Here is a 24546-nt window from a genome sequence, read left to right as displayed (position 1 = left end):
GCACAGCCAAGGGTTTGGTGAGCTTGAGCAGGGGACGGGCAGGAGGGGTGGGCAGCGAAGGATTAAAGAAAAGACAAAGAGAATAAGCTGGGTCTAGGTCAGTGATGGCGAACCTATGACACTCGTGTCAGCACTGACATGCGTAGCCATTTCTGATGACATGCAGCCGCATGCCGAGAATGAAACATTTGCTGCTCCTGAGGATGAAACATTTGCGACTAAAGTCTTGGAGTTAGTTTTTTCCTCAAAGTGACACACTACCCGAGTTATGCTCAGTTTTTTGGCGAAGTTTGACACACCAAGCTCAAAAGGTTGCCCATCACTGGTCTAGGTGGATCTCCTGTGCCTGGCTAAGGCCACAGAGAAAGATCCAGATGGCAAACTGATACTTTATTTTATAGTCAGAGGTAAACAAGGTAGTGGTCAACATAGTTACAATGTTCTTGTGAGTATCGCTTGTTTTGGCAGCACTTGCTGCATCTCCCATAGCCCATTAGCTACCCAGGAAGGATCTAGGGGGCGTCATAAAGTCAAGCTTAATTATGCTAAGAGGGCTGTTCCCTCTAAGCTGGGACTTGTTTGTGGCTTTGCCAACAGATCAGTCCGAGGCTTAACCCTATAGCCGCTCCCTACATGGAGTAAAGATAGTCTCTTCAATAAATGGTGCTGGGAAAACGGGAAAGCCACATGCAAAGGAATGAAACTGGATTGCAGTTTGTCCCCATGTACAAAAATTAATTCAAAATGGATCAAAGACTTAGACATAAAACCCGAAACTATAAGTCACATAGAAAAAATATATAGGTACCAAACTTATGGACCTGGGTGGTAGCGAACATTTTATGGACTTGACCCCAAAGGCAAGGGAGGTAAAGGCAAAAAGAAATGAATGGGACTATAATCAAACTGAAGAGCTTCTGCACAGCAAAAGAAATGGACAACAAAACAAACAGGTAGCCAACCAGATGGGAGATGATATTTGCAAACAATAGCTCCGACAAAGGTTTAATTTCCAAAATATATAAAGAACTCATAAAACTCAATACCAAACAAACAATCCAATCAAAAAGTGGGCAGAGGACCTAAAAATATACCTCTCCCAAGAAGACATACAAACAGCCAAAAGATACATGAAAAGATGTTCAACCTCACTGGCAGTCAGGGAAATGCAAATTAAAACTACAATGAGATATCAACCTTACACCAGTTAGAGTGGCCATTATCAATAAGACAAGCAACAAGTGTTGAAAAGTTGTGGAAAAAAGGGAACCCTCATTCACTGCTAGTGGGAATGTAGACTGGTACAACCACTATGGAAGCAGTCTGGTGATTCCTTAAAAAATTAAAAATAGAGCTACCATACGACCCAACAATTCCACTCCTGGTTATATACCTAAAAACTTGAAATCATTTATAGGCAAAGATATATGCACCCCTATGTTCATTGCAGCATTATTCAGAGTCGCCAAGACATGGAAAAAACCAAAGTGCCCTGCCATAGAGGACTGGATAAAGAAGATGTGGTACATACACACAATGGAATACTACACAGCCATAAGAAAGGATGATATGGCATCATTTACAACAACATGGATGGACCTTGAGAATATTATGCTAAGTGAAATAAGTTAAACAGAGAAAGCTAAGAACTATATGATTTAACTCATATGTGGAATATAAAACTGAAACTCATGAACACAAACAGCAGTGTGGTGGTTGCCAAAGGGAGGGGGGTGGAGGAAGAAAGGGGTCCTAATAGGAGGTGACGGGAGAAGATTTGACTTTGGGTGGTGGGCACATGGTCCTATATACAGATTTTGTAAATTAGTAATCCACACATGTAACCTATATGTTCATGTTAACTAATGTCACCCCAATAAAATTTAAAATAATTCAATAATAATAATAATAATAATAATAATAAAGATAAATAAAAATCACCCACGGGGAATTGCAAGGAGTTCAAAGTGCTCTTAGAAGTAAGGGAAATTCCATTGAAGGCTTTTGTAATCCAAGTGACTTGAAATGTAACCTGTATGAGAGGAAGGAAATAATTTACTAATTAATACTCATTAGTAGAGTGTCATCTGAGCAGGTTTTTTAAAAAATAGTAGAGGCCCAGTGCATGAATTTAGTGCACAGGTAGGGTCCTTAGGCCTGGTCGGCAATCAGGGCCGACCTGTGGGGCGACCAGTAGGGCGATTGAAAGGCCCCCACTGGCACCCGCCTTGGTTGGCCTAGTGCCTCTCTCTGGCTGGCCCCACCCCCCAACCCCGCCACTGGTCACCTATCTCTGTGGGGTGACCGGCGGGGTGATCGGGGAGGCCCCACTGGCACCCGCCTTGGCTGGCCTGGGCCCTGTGAGCTGTGGGCAGCTCTTGCATTGAGCATCTGCCCCCTGGTGGTCAGTGCGAATCATAGTGGCCAGTCGTTCCACTGTTCAGTCGATTTGCATGTTAGGCTTTTATTATATAGGATATTTTTTAAATTGATTTCAGAGAGGAAGGGTGAGGGAGAGAGAGAAACATCAATAATGAGATGTGGGGAAGCATGGGACTTGGTTGGCATGTCTCTAAGGAGGATTCTCCGAAAGGTCGGGGGTCTCTGAGGGGACCTTGCCACAGGTGGCAGCCCCTACCTTGACTTTTCCAAACAAGTCCTATCCACTGGGGTGTTTTGCTAGAATCTCTATGTTTAGTCTTTAAAGACCCGACCTTGTAGAAGCGTATATTTTCTCAAGGATACTTACCCTGCTGATTGTATCTAGAGGTTAATTTGAGTTCAAGCTGTTGTTACAATGAAAAGCCAAGGAGGCAGATGAACAGGACTGCTTTTACTTCTAAAGTAAAACAGTCCCTTAGCCTCCTTTTCACAGAAACCTGTGTTGGAGTAATCTGTTCATCCATTGCTCAGGGTCTGCTGGTCAGCCCCGACAATGAGAGAGAATCATTGATCAGCTGTTTCCTGCATGTCCCCTCCGGGGATTGAGCCTGAAACCCAGGCATGTGCCCTGACTTGGAATCAAACTGCGACCTCCTTTTTCATAGGTTGACCCTCATCCATGGAACTATGGTGGCCAGGCTGAGTAGGTTTTTTGTTTTTGGAAGTATCAAAAGATATTTTTGGAACTTTTATGCAAGTTGGAACAGGGTGGTGAGAAATAGGTGACAGAAAGTCTAATTAAGACAAAACTGTGATAGACCAATTATATTTGTGAATCATAATTGAGAGAATTTGGTATATAACTGAATGTAGAAGGAAAAGATACAGGAGGATCTTTTAAGAACGTAAGTCAATGTTGAGCATCTTTTCATATATCTATTGGCCATCATGGAAAACTAACTATTCAGTTCCTCTGCCCATTTTTGAATTGGTGGTCATATTTGTGTTGTTGAGGTTTATGAGTTCTTTATATGTTCTGGATAATATCCTTTTATCAGAGGTATTGTTTACAAATACTTATTTATAAAGATATACATAACTTATTTGTAAAGATATACATACATGTTCCCTATGTTTACTGCAGCATTATTCACAAGAGCATAGATATGTAAACAACCTAAGTATCTTTTGATGGATGAGTGGGGAAAAAAAAAAAAAAAAAATATATATATATATATATATATATATATATATATATATATATCTTATATAATAAAAGGGTATTATGCAAATTGACCATCTCTCCAACACACAAGATGGCCACCCCCACGTGGTCAAAGATGGATGCACCCATGTGGACACAAGATGGCCACCAAAAGATAGCCAGCAGGTGAGGGCAGTTGGGAGGGACCAAGCCTGCAGGGGAGGGCAGTTAGGGGGGACCAAGCCTGCAGGGGAGGGCAGTTGAGGGGAACCAGGCCTGCAGGGGAGGGCAGTTGGGAGAGACAAGGCCTGCAGGGGAGGGCAGTTAGGGGGGACCAGGCCGGTAGGCGAGGGCAGTTAGGGGTGACCAGGCCGGTAGGCGAGGGCAGTTAGGGGTGACCAGGCCAGCAGTGGAGAGCAGTTAGTGGTGACCGGGCCAGCAGGGGAGGATAGTTAGGGGTGACCAGGCCTGCAGGGGAGGGCAGTTGGGGGTGACCAGGCCTGTAGGGGTGGACAGTTAGGGGCAACTTGGCCAGCAGGGGAGGTCAGTTAGGGGCGACCAGGCTGGCAGGGGAGGGCATTTAGGGGTAACCAGGCTGGCAGGGGAGTGGTTAGGGGGTGATCAGGCTGGCAGGCAGAAGCAGTTAGGGGCAATCAGGCAGACAGGCAGGCAAGCCGTTGGGAGCCAGCAGTCCTGGATTGTGAGAGGGATGTCCGACTGCCTGTTTAGGCCCGATCCCACTGGGCAGTCGTACATCCCTCGAGGGGTTCCAGATTGGAGAGGGTGCAGGCTGGCCTGAGGGACATACCACCCCATGCACGAATTTCGTGCACTGGGCCTCTAGAATATATATATATATATATATATATATATATATATATATATATATTAGATAAAATATACAAAAAGATGAAATATTTCCATTTGCGACAACATGGGTGGATCTTAGAAAGTGGTTAGACAGAAAAGGACAAGAACTGTATGATTCCATTCATATGTGGGCTATGAGTCAAAAAGCAACAAATGAATAAACAAAACAAATAAACAAAAAACTTATATAGACAACAGACCAGTGGTTACCAGAAGGGTATGGGGTGAGCCAGAAGACAAAGAGGGTAAAGGGGTCAAATATATAGTGACAGAAGACCAGACTTTGGGTGGCGAGCACACAATAGAGTACACAGATGTACTACAAACTTGTACACCTAGAATTTATGTAATGTAATTAACCAATGCTACCCCAATAAATTTTATTAAAAATTTGAAAAACAACATGTTGTTAAGAGGTTATGTGGAGTGAGAATTAAACATAGGCCATGGGTGTTCGTTGGTCTGTCGATTTTTTGATTCAGAGTCAGACTTTGGTAATAAGATGAGGAAGTGAGAAAGAAGAATCAGGATCTATTTAGAAATACTTTCAAGAAAACCGACAACTAGGAAGTTTGAATGAGTAACAGAAGTAAGACAACCGATTTTTTATTTAATGCTTATGCAAAACTTGAGCATGCTCTTTGGTTGAAGGAAAGAAACAGAGGAAGGGAGAGATTGAGATAAAGAAGAGAGGAGGAAAATTAATCCAGTAACTTCCTAAAATTATTCAGGTTAATTTCATGCAAGAAGGTGACATTTTTCATGAGCTAGAACAGAAAAATATTTCAGCTATAGATAATAGTACATATAGTGGAGAGAGAAATGGAGGAGGCTGTGCTAGATCACATTTATCATGTATTATAAGGAAAGTTTGTGTGTGTTAAAAGGGTATGTTATGTGGTTCATGGTAGAAGTGGGAAGAGCAGGCTAGATAATAGCACACTTTCTTTTTTTCACCATCCTATGTCAAATACCTATCACAATGCATGGCACACAGAGAAGCTCAATAAATACACATTAAATGAATGACTGAAATTTGAGGGATTTAGGCACATAGCAAAGTGTGGACCAGCCGCCATGTCAAAATGAGAAAAGCTAACCAGGGGACAGTAAAAGGTATTCCTAATATTTTTAAGGTGTCCAAGGAAATAAAAAGCCCAGAAGTGCCATAATGTATTTATATGCCCTAATGCAGAGCATGGGATGACTTGCAGCGATCTTCGGAGAAAAAAAGATATATAACCTTCTCAGGAGCTATTCAACTCTGCCGTCCTCATACATGCTTAGTAAACAGGTCTCCATTGAATGAATAATTAATTACCAACAGTTGGCAGATAACAAAAGCAACTTTTTATCCAACATCCAATACTCTTCAGAAGAGATGGACAACATAGAAAAATTAGTTAATTACACTGTCAGGTAGTCACCTGGCTCTGCGGACCACACAAAAGAAAAAAGCAGGACCCGCAGAGTCCTCTGCAGCACGCGTCCAGTTGGATAAATGAGAGGGCCAGGTCATCTGTGCTTGGAAGCCCGCAGATGACTTTCCCCTGGGTAAACCCATTCAAATCTGAAAACAAAAATCCCTCTCAGATCACAACTAAAGGCCACTGAACACTGTGGAATAGAAGGCATATTATTAGATCTCTTCCGATGAAAGGCAGTTGACTGGATTCCCAGTGACTTGGGCGCATGACGGGTTTCAGATGCTGTGTTCAGGTGTCATTTGAATTCACATTATATCTAATAAATCACAGTATGTTCACTTGTCCTATTAAAACTGTATTCTACCTTACCAGGTCTGAATAATTTGTATAAAATTGATTGCTACAGTTCTCACTAGAAGCTCTAATTGCATTCCTGGTATAACTTAAAATGATAACCTTATCTTAATTAGTAGCATGATGCAGAAATGCTTTTGAAAGCCTCTGAGAATTAACCTGCATTTTTAAACAGAAGCCCTGGGGCTTAAAAAAACAACTTAAAAATATTCCTGTTGAATACGTGAGCTAATGTTCATTTATCAAAACTACAAAAGGAAATAATCACATAGTGAGAGACTAAGCAATGCAGCTAACACCTCCTCCGATCAAGCAGTTTGCATTTCTCTTTGCAGAATCACACGTAATGTGATAGTAAGGTCTACATTTCCAGGGCGCCCATTGATCCTTGGTGCCCACAGAAGGGTCTCTCTCTGATTATTCTAATGAGACTCGCCTCCTTAATAAGTGGGGCACTAGCATTGTGAAAATGAGTAGACACAGGGAATTAATCACCATAAAGAACACCTCCAGTCCTCCCTTAGGTTCCACACCAGGCTTCTCCCCCAATCAATCCTAGTTCAATTAACTCTGGCTTTTCTCATCCACTCCAAGCTCTCTAACAGCCCTTTCTCGCCCATCCACATTTGCAATGTCTCAGTGCAACTCGCAAAGAAAAAGATTCCCTGTGGGAAAGGCTATCCTCCCTATGTGTATATTTGCCATATTGCCACACTGGTCAAGAGATATACACTGGTTCACTGATGATAATCATTGTCTAACAGAGCATACCAGGATATATAAAAATTAACGTTTCATCCACCTTAAATGAGGCCAAGACAAAAAGACTTTGCAGCAAGTCATCAGAACAAAAACTCAAAGTAGACGTTAAAGATTCACCAAAATAGTGCTTACAAATTGAGGGGCCTTCTAATGCTATGCAGCTTTGCATATGTATAGTCTCAAATGTCCAGTCGAGGAAATATATTGGGTAGATCTTGTTATCCTCATTAGAACTATTGCCACCTCCAGAACTATTGCCACCTCAAATATAGGAGAAAACAGGTATGGATTAATATTAGTTTAAAAACAACCTTTTAAAAAATTGTCAGTACCTTCTTTAATAGTATTAAACACTTTAAAAATGTCTACTATATTCAAGGAGTTGTGTGTTGTAATTGCTGTGAAGGTAAATTGCTCTTATAAAAAAGTAAAGTATCCTTTTATGTGGAGCCTCTCTTCAATAAGATTCATCATGTCAGAGAAGTACTACTGTATGGCATATATGGGTATATACTTATTTAATCATCTATATGTTGAAAGTCTCATTAATGTATATATCACTGGGCACATTTTATCTCTGGGCGTAAGGACAGAAATTAAAGACTAAACATATATTAGCACTGTGAAAATTCAGCCTGACAAACCCTAGTGGAAAAGACATTTTAATCAACAGATATTTCAAATCTGTTTAACAAGACTGTTTGTTCTAAAGAAGGAAAGGCCTCAGATAATTTAACTTGCTTTTAGTTTCACTGGTGTGACAACCACATACTGATTGCATCTTCAGATTGCAAACCCTAAGTATTTTTACCATTGCAGTTATAGTCTCATTTACAACGTTAATGTACTAAACAGGGACTGCATAAAAATATTCAATTATTTTCAGACAGCTTATGTAACATTGCTGCTAATTCTAATGCCCAGCAAGCATAATCATTATAACCTCTGCTGTGATCCCAACAAGGATTTTCAAGCTCCTTATAAATGCATTAATCACCCCTATGAAAGTCACCGCTTGCTTTTAAGGAATGAAGATAATGTATGTTACCGGGATTCCACTGCATGTAGAATCATTAAAGAAAGATAGACCGGAATTTATGATTAAGCCTTTGGACAGCAGGGCACCATTTTAACCATAAAAATTACAATCTGCAAGGATAGTGGCTAAAGCAGAGGAACCATTAAATACTTATAATTAGCATCAATCAAGGTGACACTACTGTTGACAACTTTATTACTTTAAATATACTAATCAAATACGTCTGCATTGAGATGGAAAGATTGATAGACAGAAAGACATCCCGATGTAGCATAATTTAAAATGATCTGCTCGAAAGGTAACAAACAAAAAAAGTATTGGCATTAGTCAGATGGAATCCAAACACAGTTCTGAAATGGAGAAACTCAAAATGGACCTACTGAGTTGGAAGGGTTCTCATATGGATGCTTTATCAGCAAGTATTCCTCCAAACAAACCCATATTTGTATGTCACTTCTGTGCAACCCACTGGACTTGCTTAAATTTGTATGGGACAAAAAACAAATAATGACTCTGGGTAATATAAGCTTCAGCCAGCTCTGTCAGATAAGCAAACAGCCAAGCACTCAGCCCAGCATTTACTCACTTTCTAGCCCTCTCCTTCTGTGTGCACATGGAAGTGAAAGATAAAGGGAGTGTTGAAGTTGGTGTTATTTACATAATTACAATAGGGGCTGTCAATATTACCTAATTGCATTAGTGCTCAATTGCATAGCACACAGACTCTAAAATACGCTGTTTTATTATTACTGCGCATATAAATATTTCAGTCTAATGAACAAGAAGCTGCTCAGCATCTTTGCCACCCCTTGAGCCCATATGGCATTAGACCATAATGACTGTAATTTTTTAAAAGGTGCTCTTCTCCAAACAGTTTCTGGCTGTTCAATGTTCACAAACCGAATCCTTGAGGTTGAGAGCATAGACCACAAAGAAAGGATGTGAAGTAGTTTGCAGATAACAGTCTGGCTTGGCATCAATTCAGAATTATGGATGAAGATTTGGCAAGGCATCTCCCAAGGGGACAACTTCATCTCTGCCAAATGAGATTATAATGGCAAAGACTTTCATTATGAAGATGACAAGCCCCAACAATCATTTGGCTCCAAAGTTCAACTTTATTTATAGGTTCCTTAATTGGTGCATCTACCACTAGGTTTAAAATCCATTTTAATTCTCTCTGAATTAGACACTTGCTTCTTTAAGAAAAAATTGTGTATGTTCATCAAAAACTGGACAGAGATGAGTCAATGAAAATTCCCTATTGTTTCTTTCCAAGCAATGAAAAGAGCACTGAGGAAAGAGGCGGGGAGTCAGGGCTGAAACAATTGGAGAGAGCCAATTACACAAAATACATTACCCACAAGTCACTGAAAGAGGAGCAGCTAACTCAAACCCAGTTCCTTTTTTAATTTCATGGCTAAGGGAAGAAGATTTTTCCAATATAGCATGATAGCCTTACAGAGGCAAAGTAATGAGAAAAACGCTGCAATTGGGCTATTGAAAATCCCACTAGTTTAAGCCAATATCTATCAAATCACTCTTTCTCAAACATTATGCTGCAATTTCTAAAAGGTTCCATACTCTGACCTTTTCTCAAATGATCACAACAAACTCTTCTGGCTCTTAAAAGCTTAGTAGCTTATTTCATTTGAATAGGTTTTTACAGTTTACCAAGTTATTTTACACATATTACCTCTGTGAGGTAGCTACGATTATTTCCACTGTACAGATGAAGAGATAGACTAGGAGAACTTCGGGGTCCTTCCAATGGACCCCTGGATGTTAGGTCTGCTGACTCAAAACCCTCTTCACTATACTGGACTGACCCTGAGTTGTCTTCCAATGTTCTAGAACTTTATTAATTAAGGAGAGAAACCAAAAATTATAAGTGATGATTACCTATAGTAAAACACATTTTACAGAGTACTTTTAGCAAGAGAGAGCTGCTGATGGAGAACCAACAAAATGTATAATGAACATGAGAGAAGCGTTCTAGTCTGAACACGGGTTTGCTTTGTTTGGAGATTGGTCATCTTTCTCCCCTACTCCAAGATTTTGTTTTTCACTATTAAGAGTCATTTGATTCTCACTGACGCACAAAGAGTTGGGAGGGTTGTGTAATATTGCATGAGGCTGACCTTACCACTGGTGGAAAAACTGCCAGCCAGACACAACGTGTCAGCTAAGAATGACTCAGGGATGGGCTCAACAGTATCAAAGACCTTTATATCAAATCCTTAACAAAGGAGCTTAGTGTAAACAGGACTTCAGGGCTGGGAAATGACACAAGAAGAGGACAGTCACTTCCTCATCAGAGGACATGGCTTTTGCCAAAATTTGCTGAAATGTGTCCACATTAGTTCCAAATAGACATGAATTAGAGGACTCATATCAATATATGTTATGTTCTACCAGGGACACAGAGAATAGTGTAGTGAAGGGCTGGGAAGGGGTGGGAACTGGGTGGAGGAGGGAAATGGAGAAAATGGGGGGACATCTGTAATATTCTCAACAATAAAGATTTTTTTTAAATATTTAAAAATGGGTGCTGTGTTCTAGGTCCAGTTGAGGAGATATTTGAGGCCTGGCAAACTCTCTTTCCTACCCTCCTTAAATAGTTCAAAGCTATTTACACTTTTCAGTTAATATCACTTTTATATCAAAAAGAAGAAAAAGAAAGATGATAACATTGGGAGAGCTAAGTGGAAATAGGAGAACTAAAAAGAAAAAATATATATCTGCATGTAAAACTACATAATAGATACAAAGGGAAAAACCTCTCATCTAATAATAATGGCAAGAGTAGGCTCATTGTAAGCACATCCTTACTACCTTTTCTTTTACAATAAATACTTCAATGCCTCTTTCATTGTTATCCCAGCTATAATTTAAGTATATAACTTCAGCCCTCAGTTGACTACATAAATACAACCCATGTATTAATTTAAACTTTTTTTCCATTTTTTAATATAGGTAGGGACATTTTTAATTACATTCATATGTTGCAGAATGAAGCCATTATCAGTAGAAAAATTGAGCTATGGATATTAAGGACATTGAGTTAATAAATAATACGGAAAACTTTGGTAAATCAAATAGGCTTATCAGTATAAATGTTCTCCCAATCTACCCAAAAATAATCCAACAAGTCATTTTAAACTGTATACATGCTGTATTGTCATTTCTTTACAGTGATGGATGAGAAGATGTAATTTATTTAACCGAAGCAACCTTTGTATCAGGCAATGAATGATATAAAGTGTGTAATAAAGAGACTTTTCACTGTGGCACACACAAAGATGGGTTTACTCATCAGTGGTAGTCAGTAAAGATGCACAGGAAAAACTGTGCTTGGCAGGAAGACTACAAATCTACCTACACTAATAAAAGCCTAGGTGGCCCTTGCTCGACGCCCTCATGTCATCACAAGATGGCCGCTCCCACGTCATCACAAGATGGCCGCCCCCATGTTGTCACAAGATGGCCACTACAAGATGGCCGGCAGGGGAGGGCAGTGGGGGTGACCAGGCTGGCAGGGGAGGGCAGTTGGGGGCAACCAGGCCTATAGGGGAGGCAGTTGGGGGTGAGATCAGGCCAACAGGGGAGGGCAGTTGGGCACAACCAGGTCGGCAGGGGAGGGCAGTTGGGGGCGATCAGGCCAGCAGGGAGTGGTTAAGGGGCAATCAGGCTGGCAGGCAGAAGCTGTTAGGGGCAATCAGGCAGGCAGACAGGCGAATGGTTAGGAACCAGCAGTCCTGGATTGTGAGAGGGATGTCCGACTGCCTAAACTGGCAGTTGGACATCCCCTGAGGGGTCTCAGATTGGAGAGGGTGCAGGCTGGGGTGAGGGACACCCCCCATACACAAATTTCATGCACCGGGCCTCTAGTCCTATCTAATAATATAGCAATATGCAAATTGACCATCACTCCAACACACAAGATGGCTGCCCCATGTGGTCAAAGATGGCTGCCCCCATGTAGACACAAGATGGCCACCACAAGATGGCCAGCAGGGGAGGGCAGTTGTGGGCAATCAGGCCAGCAGGGGAGGGCAGTTGGGAAGGACCAGGCCTGCAAGGGAGGGCAGTTGGGGGTGATCAAGCCTGCAGGGGAGGGCAGTTAGGGGTGACCAGGCCAGCAGAGGAGGGAAGTTGGGGGCAACCGGGCCTGCAGGGAAGGGAAGTTGGGGCGGACCCAGGCCTGCAGGGGAGAGCAGTTGGGGGGGACCAGGCCTACAGGGGAGGGCAGTTGGGGGGGACCAGGCCAGCAGGGGAGGGCAGTTAGGGGCAATAAGGCTGGCAGTGGAGCAGTTAGGCATTAATCAGGCTGGCAGGGGAGTGGTTAGGGGGTGATCTGGCTGGCAGGCAGAAGTGGTTAGGGGCAATCAGGAAGGCAGGCAGGCAAGCAGTTGGGAGCCAGCGGTCCTGGATTGAAGAAAGAGCAGGCTGGGCTGAGGGACCGCGCCCCCCCCGCTATGCATGAATTTCATGCACCGGCCTCTAGTCCTACCTAATAATAGACAAATATGCAAATTTACCATACCTCCGACACATCCACAAGGCACGCCCACCATCCAATCAGAGTGAGCATGCAAATTAACCTAAACCAAGATGGCTACAGCCACAGAGAGCAAGGTTTCCTAGGTAACAGAGGAAGCCAAGCTTTCCGCCTGCCCTGGCCAGGCCTAAGCCTCCACTCAAGCTACAAAGTTTCAATTATAGAAGGTAAACAAATTCAAACAAATGGCGGCAGAATGGAGCTTGAGAGAGCAGGCCAGGGTTGCCACCGGCAACAGGGGAAGCAAAGCTTTCCGCACACCCTGGCCGAGCCTACCCGCTTAAGGCAACAAAGTTTCAATTATAACCCCAACAGAAATGGCTGCCAGCCTCGCAGAGAGCCCTAGTCTTGGCTCCGCTCCAGGCTACAAAGTTTCAATTGTAGAAGGAAAATAAATTCCAGATACCAGGGCCTCCGCTTGGGTTGCCAGGGGGTGTGGCCGGTCTGCAAACCACCACAGGCCCCTTGCTCAGGCCGCCGCACGCCCCAAGGGAACCCCCACCTGATCCAGGACACCATTCAGGGCAAACCAGCTGGCCCCCACCCCTGTACCAGGCCTCTATCCTATCTAATAAAAGAGTAATGTGCAGATTGATCATCACTGCAACACACAATATAGCTGCCCCCATGTGGTCAAAGATCCTGCCCCCATGTGGACACAAGATGGCCACCACAAGATGGCCAGCACAAGAGGGCAGTTGGGAGGCACCCAGCCTGCAAGGGAGGGCAGTTGAGAGGGACCAGGCCTGCAAGGGAGGGCAGTTGGAGGTGATCAACCCTGCAGGAGAGGGCAGTTAGGGATGACCAGGCCGGCAGAGGAGGGCAGTTGGGGGCAAACAGTCTGGCAGCGGAGTGGTTAGGGGGTGATCAGGTTGGCAGGCAGAAGCGGTTAGGGGCAATCAGGAAGGCAGGCAGGCAAGCAGTTGGGAGCCAGCAGTCCTGGATTGTGAGAGGGATGTCTGACTGCCCGTTTAGGCCCGACCGGGATCGGGCCTAAACGGGCAGTCGGACATCCTTTGAGGGGTCCCATATTGGCGAGGGTACAGGCTGGGCTGAGGGACAACCCCCCTCCGTGCACGAATTTCGTGCACCAGGCCTCTAGTATGAATATAAAAAGAATGCCAAAGAACTTTAAGACATTAATTTATAACCCTCTAATGGCCAATTTGGTCCAACTTTGAAAGTAAAAGTTAGATAAAAGGAACAACATGCTCTCTTAACATCCTAGAAGAAATTATTTCAATAGTAAGCTGTATGACTGATGGTGGTACTGCATGGTCCAATGAACTCTGATGGAAAATAGAAAAAAAAATCCTACACAAGAAGTTGAAACCTGCTTTGATGTGTACCTCTCAAAGAAACATACAAATTGGCTTATCCATACACCTGACTAGTTACAAAATATATTACCAATGAAATACTTATAGATTGATTTCTACAATCATGACCAATAGCTCAGCAAATTAAACTTAATAGGATATTGTGAATAAAAAGCTAACAATGACATGTGACATGCAATACACAAACATACTCAAAAGGAGGATATTCCTGAACATCAAATTATAATTTCTCTTTCAATTCTAATAGCACCCATCTATCTAAATCTGGGTTATAGATATGTAACATATAACATACAGTCACTCTCCTGAAACTGGGCAAAGACATGCAGCACTTCAGGGATCTAGGTCAGAGTTAAAAATACAAGCCATAAATTCACTAATGCTAGAGGTGACTGAATAGCAAAGAAAATGAGATAGTCTCTATTACTTTGTATTGAAGCTCATAAAAGGTTTGCAATTATCCTACAAAATATGTCTGGTTTCTAGCTTTTGTATTCTCTTTGTTTCTGTCCATTATATGGCTAAATCCACTATACATCAAATAAGAGTAAATCATTTCTAATTTAATAGTGACACAAATCCTTTGGAACTCGTACATTATTGACAATGACATAGAATATTGACCTTGAGTGTATAAAATATTGACTCACTTTTCTTTCTTTTTTTTTTTTACATTTTTCCTAGATATAAAATGATTAGGAAAAAAATGATTAGAATGCATTTTCCATAGGTCATTTTGTTTTGCCCAGATGTACTCATAAACTATCACCTAGACAGACTATTCTGCTGAGATTTTGTCTAAAACAACCAAATCAAAAGAATCAGTGGCATGCTAGATGACAAAATATTATTTTATTTAAATACATCATGATAAAGCTTTGTGGCAACATGGCCTTAAATTAAAAAGAAAATTGTATAAGAGGTCCTAACAAATAATCAGCAAAGAGAGTGGAGAGTTCCAGAGAGAAACAAAACGAGGCCCTAGAGTCACATGTGTGGTGGCTCCTGAGCAAGGAGGAGGACCTGGGCTGACAGCTGGGCTCTTTCTTCTCTCTCTCATCAGCTACCTGGTCCTGAACAAATCTTCGATGTCCTCACCTGAAACATAATAATATTGACATTACCTTACAATGTTATGGGAAGAAACAGAGAGGGTATATGTAAAAGCATTCTGTTCCCAACAAAATATTACAAACTCATAAACTATAAATGAGAACACTATACATATATAAGTTATAAACAAAGATACAGGCAAACTAGTTGCGCTGATTTGAAATTTACTCATTATAACACAGATGTGCAAAATTTAATTTAAAAAAAACCCCCACAAACCTGTGTTTCAGCCCTGGCTGGTTTAAATTCAGTGATTAGAGTGTCAGCCCATGGACCAAAGAATCACAGGTTTTATTCCTGGTCAAGGGGGCACGCACCTCGGTTGCAGGCTCGGTCCCCAACCTCAGTTGGGATGAATGCCAGAGGCAACCAATCGGTGTGTCTCTCTCACATCTATGTTTCTATCTTTCTCTCTTCCCCTCCACTCTAAAAAAAAAAAAAAAAAAAAAAAAAAAAAAAAAATCAATGGAAAAAATATCCTCAGGTGAGGATAAAAAAAAAAAATTGTGTTTCCCATCACATAACTGACCTCATCTTGCTCAAAAGTCTTCATTCTCACTTGGCATAAAAAGCAAAACAAAACAAAAATGTAAGCTTGTTCATAATGAAGAACTCAGGTTCTTCATTAAATAGTCAGTTTGGGGTACATTTTTACTCTTCCTGGTTTTCCTCTCCCTTCCCCCTTCTCCTAACAGACTGGCATCGCCTCAAGAAGTTTCTGCAATATTGTAGTGGTGGGAGCGGAGCATCTGCTTCCATTAGTGCCCTTCCTGGGTGGGCTGCTCATCCTGAGTAAGACAAACCGAATCCAGCCTTCTCCTTGGGTTTTGGTCTCTACCTTCACTATACCTGTTCTGAAGTGTTTGGAGTGGTCCTTTCAGCATAGGCATGGGGCAATGTTTGCTTCTGTCTGTCCTCCCTGAATGACCAGACTCTTCATCTCAGCTCTCACTCCTCACTCCTCATCTCAGGTCCCTGTGTGCAGTGCTGGGACCCCCGGTGGAGAGGAGCAATCTCTGCCCGATTTCCCTTGCTCTGCAACACAGGGACCCCTAGAAGGTGTGCTGACTCCTAAGAAAAGCTCAGTTCAGTATCTGCCCCATCAGAGCGTCTGAGCCAATTCTAAGACATGAGGTACCTGGAGGAGAGGTGAGTAGAATGGCCCTTTCTCAACAGGCCCTTTTCAACTCTACTGCCCACACCAAGGTGGTTTAGAGACTCCCAAGAAGCATTTCCTCTGAGTTGGGGGGAGGGAAGTTGACAAGGCCTCTTTTGCTCTCATTTCTTTCCTTAACCTTCTTGTTTTCTTTTTAAATCACCGTCCTTTTTGTTCCTATTCCTAATCTCTCATCAAGCATCATTTGCACCACTGAGTGGGGGGAGCGTGATGGCTTCCATTCCTATGTGGTTAGGTCCCACTTTTATAAGCTTCAGTCTTATATCCTCAGGCTTTCTTCTCAATATGTAAATGGCAGCTTTAGCATTTTCAATAAATCATAGCTTGTGTAAAAACTTTGGTAGCAAATGCACAATGACACATTTGTTCTAGAATAGACTGTATCCACCCCACACCTAAAGCAATAAAGGCCATTGATTTTACGACTGTGGCAGCTGCAGGGCAACAAGGTTTACAGGGAATTTATTTTTTTAAAGCATCACGACATACTTGACTTTTTTTTTTCCTTACTACATAAACTAGGTAGTTTAAGATTATGGGAGATTTCAAGAGTTTCTTGAATAAAGAAAGAAAAAATGACTTTGTGAAATATCAATCATGGAGATGTTACTAACCCATTTTAGAGATGACTAAATGAAGGCTCAGGGAAGATAGATAATTTTCACAGCATGTGAGCAGTGAAGCAAAAATTTAAACTCAAGTATTTTTATGATAACTTCAGTGTTCTTTTTACTAGCCTATATAATAAAACCCTAATATGCAAATCCACCGAATGGTGGAACAACCAGTTGCTATGATGCGCACTGATCACCAGGGGGCAGACACACAAGGCAGGAGCTGCCCCCTGGTGGTCAATGCAGTCCCACAGGGGGAGTGCCGCTCAGCCAGAAATGGTGGTGGTGGAAGCCTCTCATGCCTCCACGGCAGCTCTAAGGACTCCTCGGGGGATGTCTGCTTCCCAGCTTAGGCCAGCTACCCATGGGGAATGGGCCTCGGCAGGCAGACATCTCCCAAGGGGTCCCGGACTGCAAGAAGGTGCAGGCCAGGCTGAGGGACCGCCCCCCACCCCACCCCCACCCCCAGTGCATGAATGTCATGCACCAGGCCTCCAGTAAATATAGAAGTCCTTGACAATGTCAGTCAACCCAAAAGGGAAACTATGAATATGAATTCCTGAAACTTCCTATACAAACAACAAAACCTACATGACCTCAAAGAAGATTAAAAAATGGGAAATCCTGATGAGTCATTAAACTTCTTCATTCATTATTTTCTTGATTAAAACTACCACTTAGTGAATACTTCTGAAATAACAAATATTGTACCATGTATTGGGAATCTTCTAAAGGTAATTCTCCCTCCTCTGAATTAAATCCCAATATAGTGGGGAAGACAAGCAGATGTAATTATAGCACACCTAAGCAAATTCAGTGCTATATGATTTTTTAAAAAAAAAATCCTATATACTAAAAGCCCAGCGACCATAATGGCAGAACAACCAGAACAACCACTCAACCAGTCACTATGCACTGACCACCTCTCGGTCCCTTTCCCTGGCCGCAGGCTCCCATTGCCCGATGGCGAACAGGGACCCAAGGGTGGGTGGCAGGGCATGTGGGTGGTGCCAGGCCAAGGCCCAGCCCTGCCGGTCGCCCCATGCACAGAGGGCAATCTGTGGTGGGGGTGGGGCCGGTGAGCAGGAGGGAATGGCCGACCTCACAGTCCCTCCCCCGTCCATCAGGCTCTAATCGCCCAATGGTGAACAGGGAACCAGGGTGGGTGGCGGTGGGGGGCAAGACTGGCAAACGGGTGGAATGGCTGACCTCTTGGTCCCTCCCCCCTGCCCACAGGCTCTGTTCGCCCAATGGCAAACGGGAACCGGGGGTGGGTGGTGGGGGATGCGGGCAGTGCCAGGCCAAGGTCCCCACCCCGCTGGTCACCCCACACACAGAGGGCGACCCGCAGCGGAGGTGGGGCTGGCGAGTGGGCGTAACGGCCAACCTCTCGGTCCCTCTCCCCCGGCCATCAGGCTCGGATAGCCTGATGGCAAACTGGCAACCCAGGTGGGTGGTGGCAGGGGACAGAACTGGCTGTTGGCAACCAGGGAAGATGGCCCTGATCGCAGGCTAGGCCTAGGGACCATACCTGCGCACGAATTTCGTGCACTGGGCCTCTAGTATATATATATTTTAATCCTCACCTGAAGATATGTTTTTATTCATTTTGGAGAGAGAAGAAGAGGGGGTAGAGATAAAAGAGAGGAGGAGAGAGAGAGAGAAGATCATTGTTTCTATACAAGTCCGGACTGGGAATCGAACCGCAACCTAGGTATGTGCCCTGACTGGGAATGAAACCCACAACATTTTGATGCACAGGATGATGTTCCAACCAACTGGGCCACCTGGCCAGGGAAGTAATGTGTGGTTTTAACTGTCATGAGGCTCTCAGGGTTCACAAATAAATTTTTTTATTCCTCGAATGTTTACTAGAATTTATAGTAATTCTACAGTCTCAACACGTTGAGATGTAAGGGATTACTTAGACAGTTGAAAATGCTTCTCTCAATAAATCTGCAAATCACAAAGGGAAAGACAGAAATGTAGAGTGCACAGCAACTTGGAAGTCATGAGAGCCACCCATCTCCACTTCTTGCCTATTTCTCACTGGCCAATTTACCTTTCAACAATCTAAATGCACTACAAACAGTCCCTCTTTGGGGCACCTGCAGTTGCCTATACACACACATACTGCATTAAAAAAAAATGGTAAACTTCATTAAAACATCTTCCTCAAATATGACCTTTTCCAGTGATCTGAGAACAGTGACAGGGAGAATCCCCCCAGAGGAATGTCGTGACTTTGAGTCAGCGTTTCGGTGTCTGGTTCTGTGAAGGTTTTATGAGAATAGTGCAAGATTTCCTTTGATAGCTAAGAGTGACAACAGTATTCAAATGCCAAATGTGGTGAAAGGAAAAAGTAAAAAATGTGTCAGAATTCTGTTCTTCCAAATCCCAAAACTCAAACACCTGCCCTGATATATTAAAATCCTTGACTTAAAAATGGAACTTGCCCTAGTTGGTTTGGCTCAGTAGATAGAGCGTCAGCCTGCGGACTGAAGGGTCCTGTGTTCGATTCTGGTCAAGGGCACATGCATGGTTGCGGGCTCGATCCCCAGTAAGGGGTGTGCAGGAGGCAGCCAATCAATGACTCTCTCTCACCATTGATGTTTCTATCTCTCTCTCCCTTTTCCCTCATCTCTGAAATCAATTAGATAGATAGATAGATAGATAGATAGATAGATAGATAGATAGATACATACATAGATACATAGATACATAGATACATAGATATTTAAAAATGGAACTCAACAAGCTGCTGCATCACTTAAAATTATTAACTCCATTTAAAAAGAAAAAGTGCAAATTATCCCCTAAATACTAAATAGTCTAGAGACATTTAGTAAGGAAAACAAAAACCCATACCCATTTTTCCTCTCTTGTGAAAGGGGATCATTTACATAGCCATATATATATATGCTAATTACATGCTAACATAAATATTTAAAATATAATCTATAAAAACAGCCAGTCAAAGAACTATCAAAATCGCACAAAGGCAAAAAAATAGATCTGCTTGAAAACAAATTCTGTCATGTTGCTTATTCATGTGTAAACATCCAATATGCTCAATGCTTTGACATCTCTATTCAACTCAGGGTTTGAATCAGCTATAACTATATGACCTTTAACTATGTGATTGATTCATCAAAAATTCTGAAATATATTACATAGGGGACTAACATCATATGTGCAAAAATATTTTTATGGCGTCCTGTTTTAAGTGACAACTTCCATAAGGAATTGAGAACCACTAAAGAAAGAGAATGTCTTTATTTAATTCACATTTGTACAATTATTCATACCTAAAACTGTAATTTTTTCACTACAAAGCTTATATTTAAAACATTTTTTGCACCTGTGTTCCCAAAAATGCTTGACAAGAATATTCTATAAAACTCCAGAGCTGATGAAAGGCAAAGAGAATTATTCTTCTATTTTTGCTCTACTGGTACAATCAGACCTCTCTAGACAAGATCTAGGCAAAAGGAAAGACACCCCCTGGATTAAATGGCACAAGTTCCAAACTTTACCTCCAGGTTCCTGTGCCTCAAGCAGTAAACTGGCTATCGCATCTTGCAAACATATGCAGAAAACTAGGCCAAATATGATTGATAAACTTGGCCAAGTTCTTCCATGTGACCCACTGTGACAGCCAAGCTGAAGTTCCCAATGTCAATTTTATTTCCAAATGAAAACTTTTTCATTAAAATGTGTTAATATTAAAGATATACATAAGATAAACCCACCTCACACATTTGGAGTAAAAAGCAATGCATGTTTTAAAATAACAAATATACCGTATTTGTCTTATTGAAATGAGTGAAGGTTTAGAATAAGATGAATATTGTGGAAACAGAGCAGACCGTATATTCTTATCCACATAGCTGAGTGTTCAGAAGCATAAGGAAGAATGTTTTTCAGTGCCTGTGCCAGGTGAATGCCTTCTAGGTTGATCAGAGCAATGGGCTGTCTTGACTAAATCTCTCATTTGAAATTTGAAATTTCAGTATTTCTAGAAGTTCTGCTAATTGTCAAATATAAGATTAGATAGACATATGCTTTAAAATGTTGATAATCGACTTATCTAAATGTACATCTCAATACATGTGACATTTTGTGGCATCTGCTACTGTACTAGGAATGATGATAAAGATGTGAATGTGTATACAGTCCTTGTTCTCAAAGACATCACTGTAATAGGACACACCTAAAGCCCAGCCTACCTTGCTGTTTCGACCTGGTGCTTTGGGCTCTCCTTTTTCAAGCCATTTTCCATTTTGTCAAGTTAGATGGAATGATTGAGTTATTGTGTCTGTTACATGTTTCTGTATTAGAGTGACAGTTGTTTATTGCACCATTACCAAAAGCTGTGTTCTGACAGAGTGCATATCACACATCAGTGAAGATGAAACAACTTTTTCCTGGCTAACTCATTCAAGAAAACCTATAAGAAAGATATGTGTGAGATTAATATATGTGTCTATAAGAATAGATAAGTTTTTATCTCACATAACAAATATATTGGAACTATACCAATTATATATCTTTTTCTATTTACATAAGGGTATTTGTATTCTTAGAAAACTCTCTCAATACATATCCCAGACACATCAACAAACCTTATACCACATTATTTATTTGTCTTATTTTTCTATTTATTATTTTTTCTTATAATGACAAACTTTCCCATTCTGCTATCTGCTTCACCTTGTCTTGTAAACAGGCTCAAATCACACTTATCCTTGAAAACCAACCATCTTCCCATGTCATTCATTACCTGTGCATCAATCCTCTTCTTATACAAACTTTTTGGGAAAGTGGGGTATCTTTAGTGAACCATCTTTTTCACTTCATATTCATTTCTGAATCCAGTGGATTCTGGTTTCAATATTTACAATTCTATTGAAACTACTTACTGCTAAAGTCAGATAATTTTCTAAATTGCAAAGTCCAGTGGAAACCTTCCCTCACTAACCTGGTTTATCAGCTCTGTTGAATTTGGTCTTTTTTTTTATTATACCCCTTTCTTAATACCAGATGTTCCCTTGAGCACTTTCCTCTATTCTGAATCAGCCAACCCTTCTGATTTTCCTCATTCTTCTCAACAATCCTCTGCAGGATTGCACAGCCCTTATGCGGACTTTGGAGCCAGATTATCTTGACTAAAATGTGTTTTTCCATTGATTGGCTGTGGGATTTGGGGCAACTCATTTAATTCTTCTGTTTTTAGTTTTTCCCATCTGTAATTTGGGAATTATACTAGCATTAGCCATTCAACACCTATTGACCAAGTGGTGAGGTTTGGGGTGTGTTCTCTGTTGTTCTTATTAGTTAGGCAGACACTCAGACCCTGGGTCTTAGAAATGGGACCTTCTCCCCTCCGACCTGCAGGTCTGGGCCCTAGATGTATTCCTGTCCCTTAGGACACTCTTTCAGCTGCAACGAGCTTTCATGAGTGTCCTCATAAGAGTTTATTGCTCTTCTCTATGTGGGGTTAGGTTTGTATTCCATAGGAGAGAGAGAACAATAGAGGCGGGACTTCCTGCTTTTCCCTCAACCACAGCTGATCCACTCTGCTAGGCCTGCTTACAAGAATGATTTCTCAGGACACCTGTTTTCTATGCATATCCTATGCATCAGTAGAAGAGCCTGGAATACTGCAAATTTCCCTTATATCTGCAGCTGGCAGTTGGCAATTTGTTAAAAATTTTAGTTGAGTTATTCTTACCAGTGTCCTCACACACTTGGTTCTGGTAAACAAGTGTTTGCCCCTCATTTCTCCTTGGAGGCACTTGTCCTCCAAGTTGGTTTCCTTGGGCCCTCAGCTCTCTCATAGGTTCAAGGAAAAGTTATGCATTTGTAAATTTTCTACCATGTTGTTGCAAAGGTGGGAACATTACTCTTTGTGACTTTCTCCTTCCTAAATAGAACCCAAAATATTGATTTTTCAACCAAGGCCCAAAAGAATGTCTATAGGGAAAAGAAAATCTTCTCAACCAGTGATGTTAGCACAACTGGATATTTATTTGGGGGGGGAGGGAAATAAAGTTATATCTATATCTCACATTTTCCACAAAAATGTACCGTAGATTATCAGAAATCTAAACATAAAAATTAAATTATAAAAATTTGGAGGAAAATGTAAGATATCTTTGTGATCATGAGAAAGCAAACATTTCTTAGGGTAGAAAAAATGTTGGCAATTAAAGCAAAAAAGTTGTAAAGTGGACTTAATCAAAATTAAAACATTTATTCTTTGAAAGACATCTTTAGGAAAATAAGTGGGAAAGCTACAGTCTGGGAGAAAATATTCATAAGACAGATATCTGACAAAGGACTTCTATCTAATTCTAACATTCAATAATAAAACCACATGAGACATCATTACACACCCACTCAAAGGGCTAAAATTAAAAGACTGACAACACCATGTGTTGATGAAGATGTGAAAAAAAAGAACTCTCTTACATTGCTAGTGGAGGATAAAATAGCATGGCCTCTTTAGAAACTAGTATGGAAGTTCCTTATAAAGTTAAACACTTACATGTTGGTTTACCTGAGAGAAATGTAAACACATCTATAATAATAAAAGGGTAATATGCTAATTAGACCAGATGTCTTCCTGATGTCATTCCGGATGTCCTTTCTGATGAAGCCAGGGCCGCAAGGAAGCAGCCCGGGTCTCAGGTACCTGCCGGCGGCCAGAGGAGGAAAGCAGCCTGGGTCCCGGGTGCTGGCAGCCGGGGGAAGGAAGGCCTACTCTTGCATGAATGCTCATGCATCTGGCCTCTAGTATACATATAGACCTGATATAAAAAAGTTCCTAATAGCTTTATGTGAAATGTCCCCAAACTGGAAACAATCCCAAGTATCCATCAGCAGGAGAATAGCTAAACAAATTCAGGTTCATCCAGACAACAGAACACAACGAAAAAGAGTGCACACAATAGAGCAATCTCATGGATGAACTTCAAAAATCTTAACAGAAGGGAGAACCCAACCACAACAACTGCATACTATATGATTCTATTTACACAAAATTCCAGAACAGGAAATACTAATCTATAGCACAGAGTCAGAACAGTGATGATAGGACTAATGGTAATGGGCAGGAGCAATTTTTCTGTTGATAGAAATGTTCTATATATTGATAGGGGGGCAGGTTACATTTATCAAAACTTGTCAAACATATGCTTGAGATTCGTGCAATTCTTCATCTATAAATTACATCTCAATAAAAAGGCTAAATGTGAAAAAATTAAATGCACATGTACACATCTGAGGTTTCTGACTACCCTACATGCAATAGCACTGCCCTCTCTCTCTCTTCTTACACTTTTGCCTGCTTTAGTATTTTTGATAGCATTTATTAAAAATTGATATTCTAGCCGAAACCGGTTTGGCTCAGTGGATAGAGCATTGGCCTGCGGACTCAAGGGTCCCAGGTTCGATTCCGGTCAAGGGCATGTACCTTGTTTGCGGGCACATCCCCGATGGGGGGTGTGCAGGAGGCAGCTGATCGATGTTTCTCTCTCATCAATGTTTCTAGCTCTCTATCCCTCTCTCTTTCTCTCTGTGGAAAATCAATAAAATATATTTAAAAATTGATATTCTAGCATATGTGTACCTATTAATCATTTGCATTGCCAATTAGAATGTAAGATTCTTGAAGGTAAGAACCTTTTTAAATTTGCCAT

General features: G+C 41.6%; 1 long non-coding RNA gene across 1 annotated transcript in view; it reads right to left on the bottom strand.

The window, feature by feature from the left end:
• Positions 1-14867: 14867 nt before the first annotated feature.
• Positions 14868-24546, bottom strand: part of LOC307103432 — a 157749-nt gene continuing 148070 nt past the window's right edge. Inside the window, exon 5 of the long non-coding RNA XR_013813817.1 lies at positions 14868-15037. This is a non-coding gene — a long non-coding RNA (uncharacterized lncRNA). The remainder of the gene's footprint in view (positions 15038-24546) is intronic.

The sequence above is a fragment of the Cnephaeus nilssonii genome (genome assembly GCF_951640355.1).
Source record: "Cnephaeus nilssonii genome assembly, chromosome: 7".
Lineage (NCBI taxonomy): Eukaryota > Metazoa > Chordata > Mammalia > Chiroptera > Vespertilionidae > Cnephaeus > Cnephaeus nilssonii.
The sequence above is the reverse complement of the archived record's forward strand: the minus strand, read 5'-3'. Positions and strand labels throughout refer to the sequence as shown.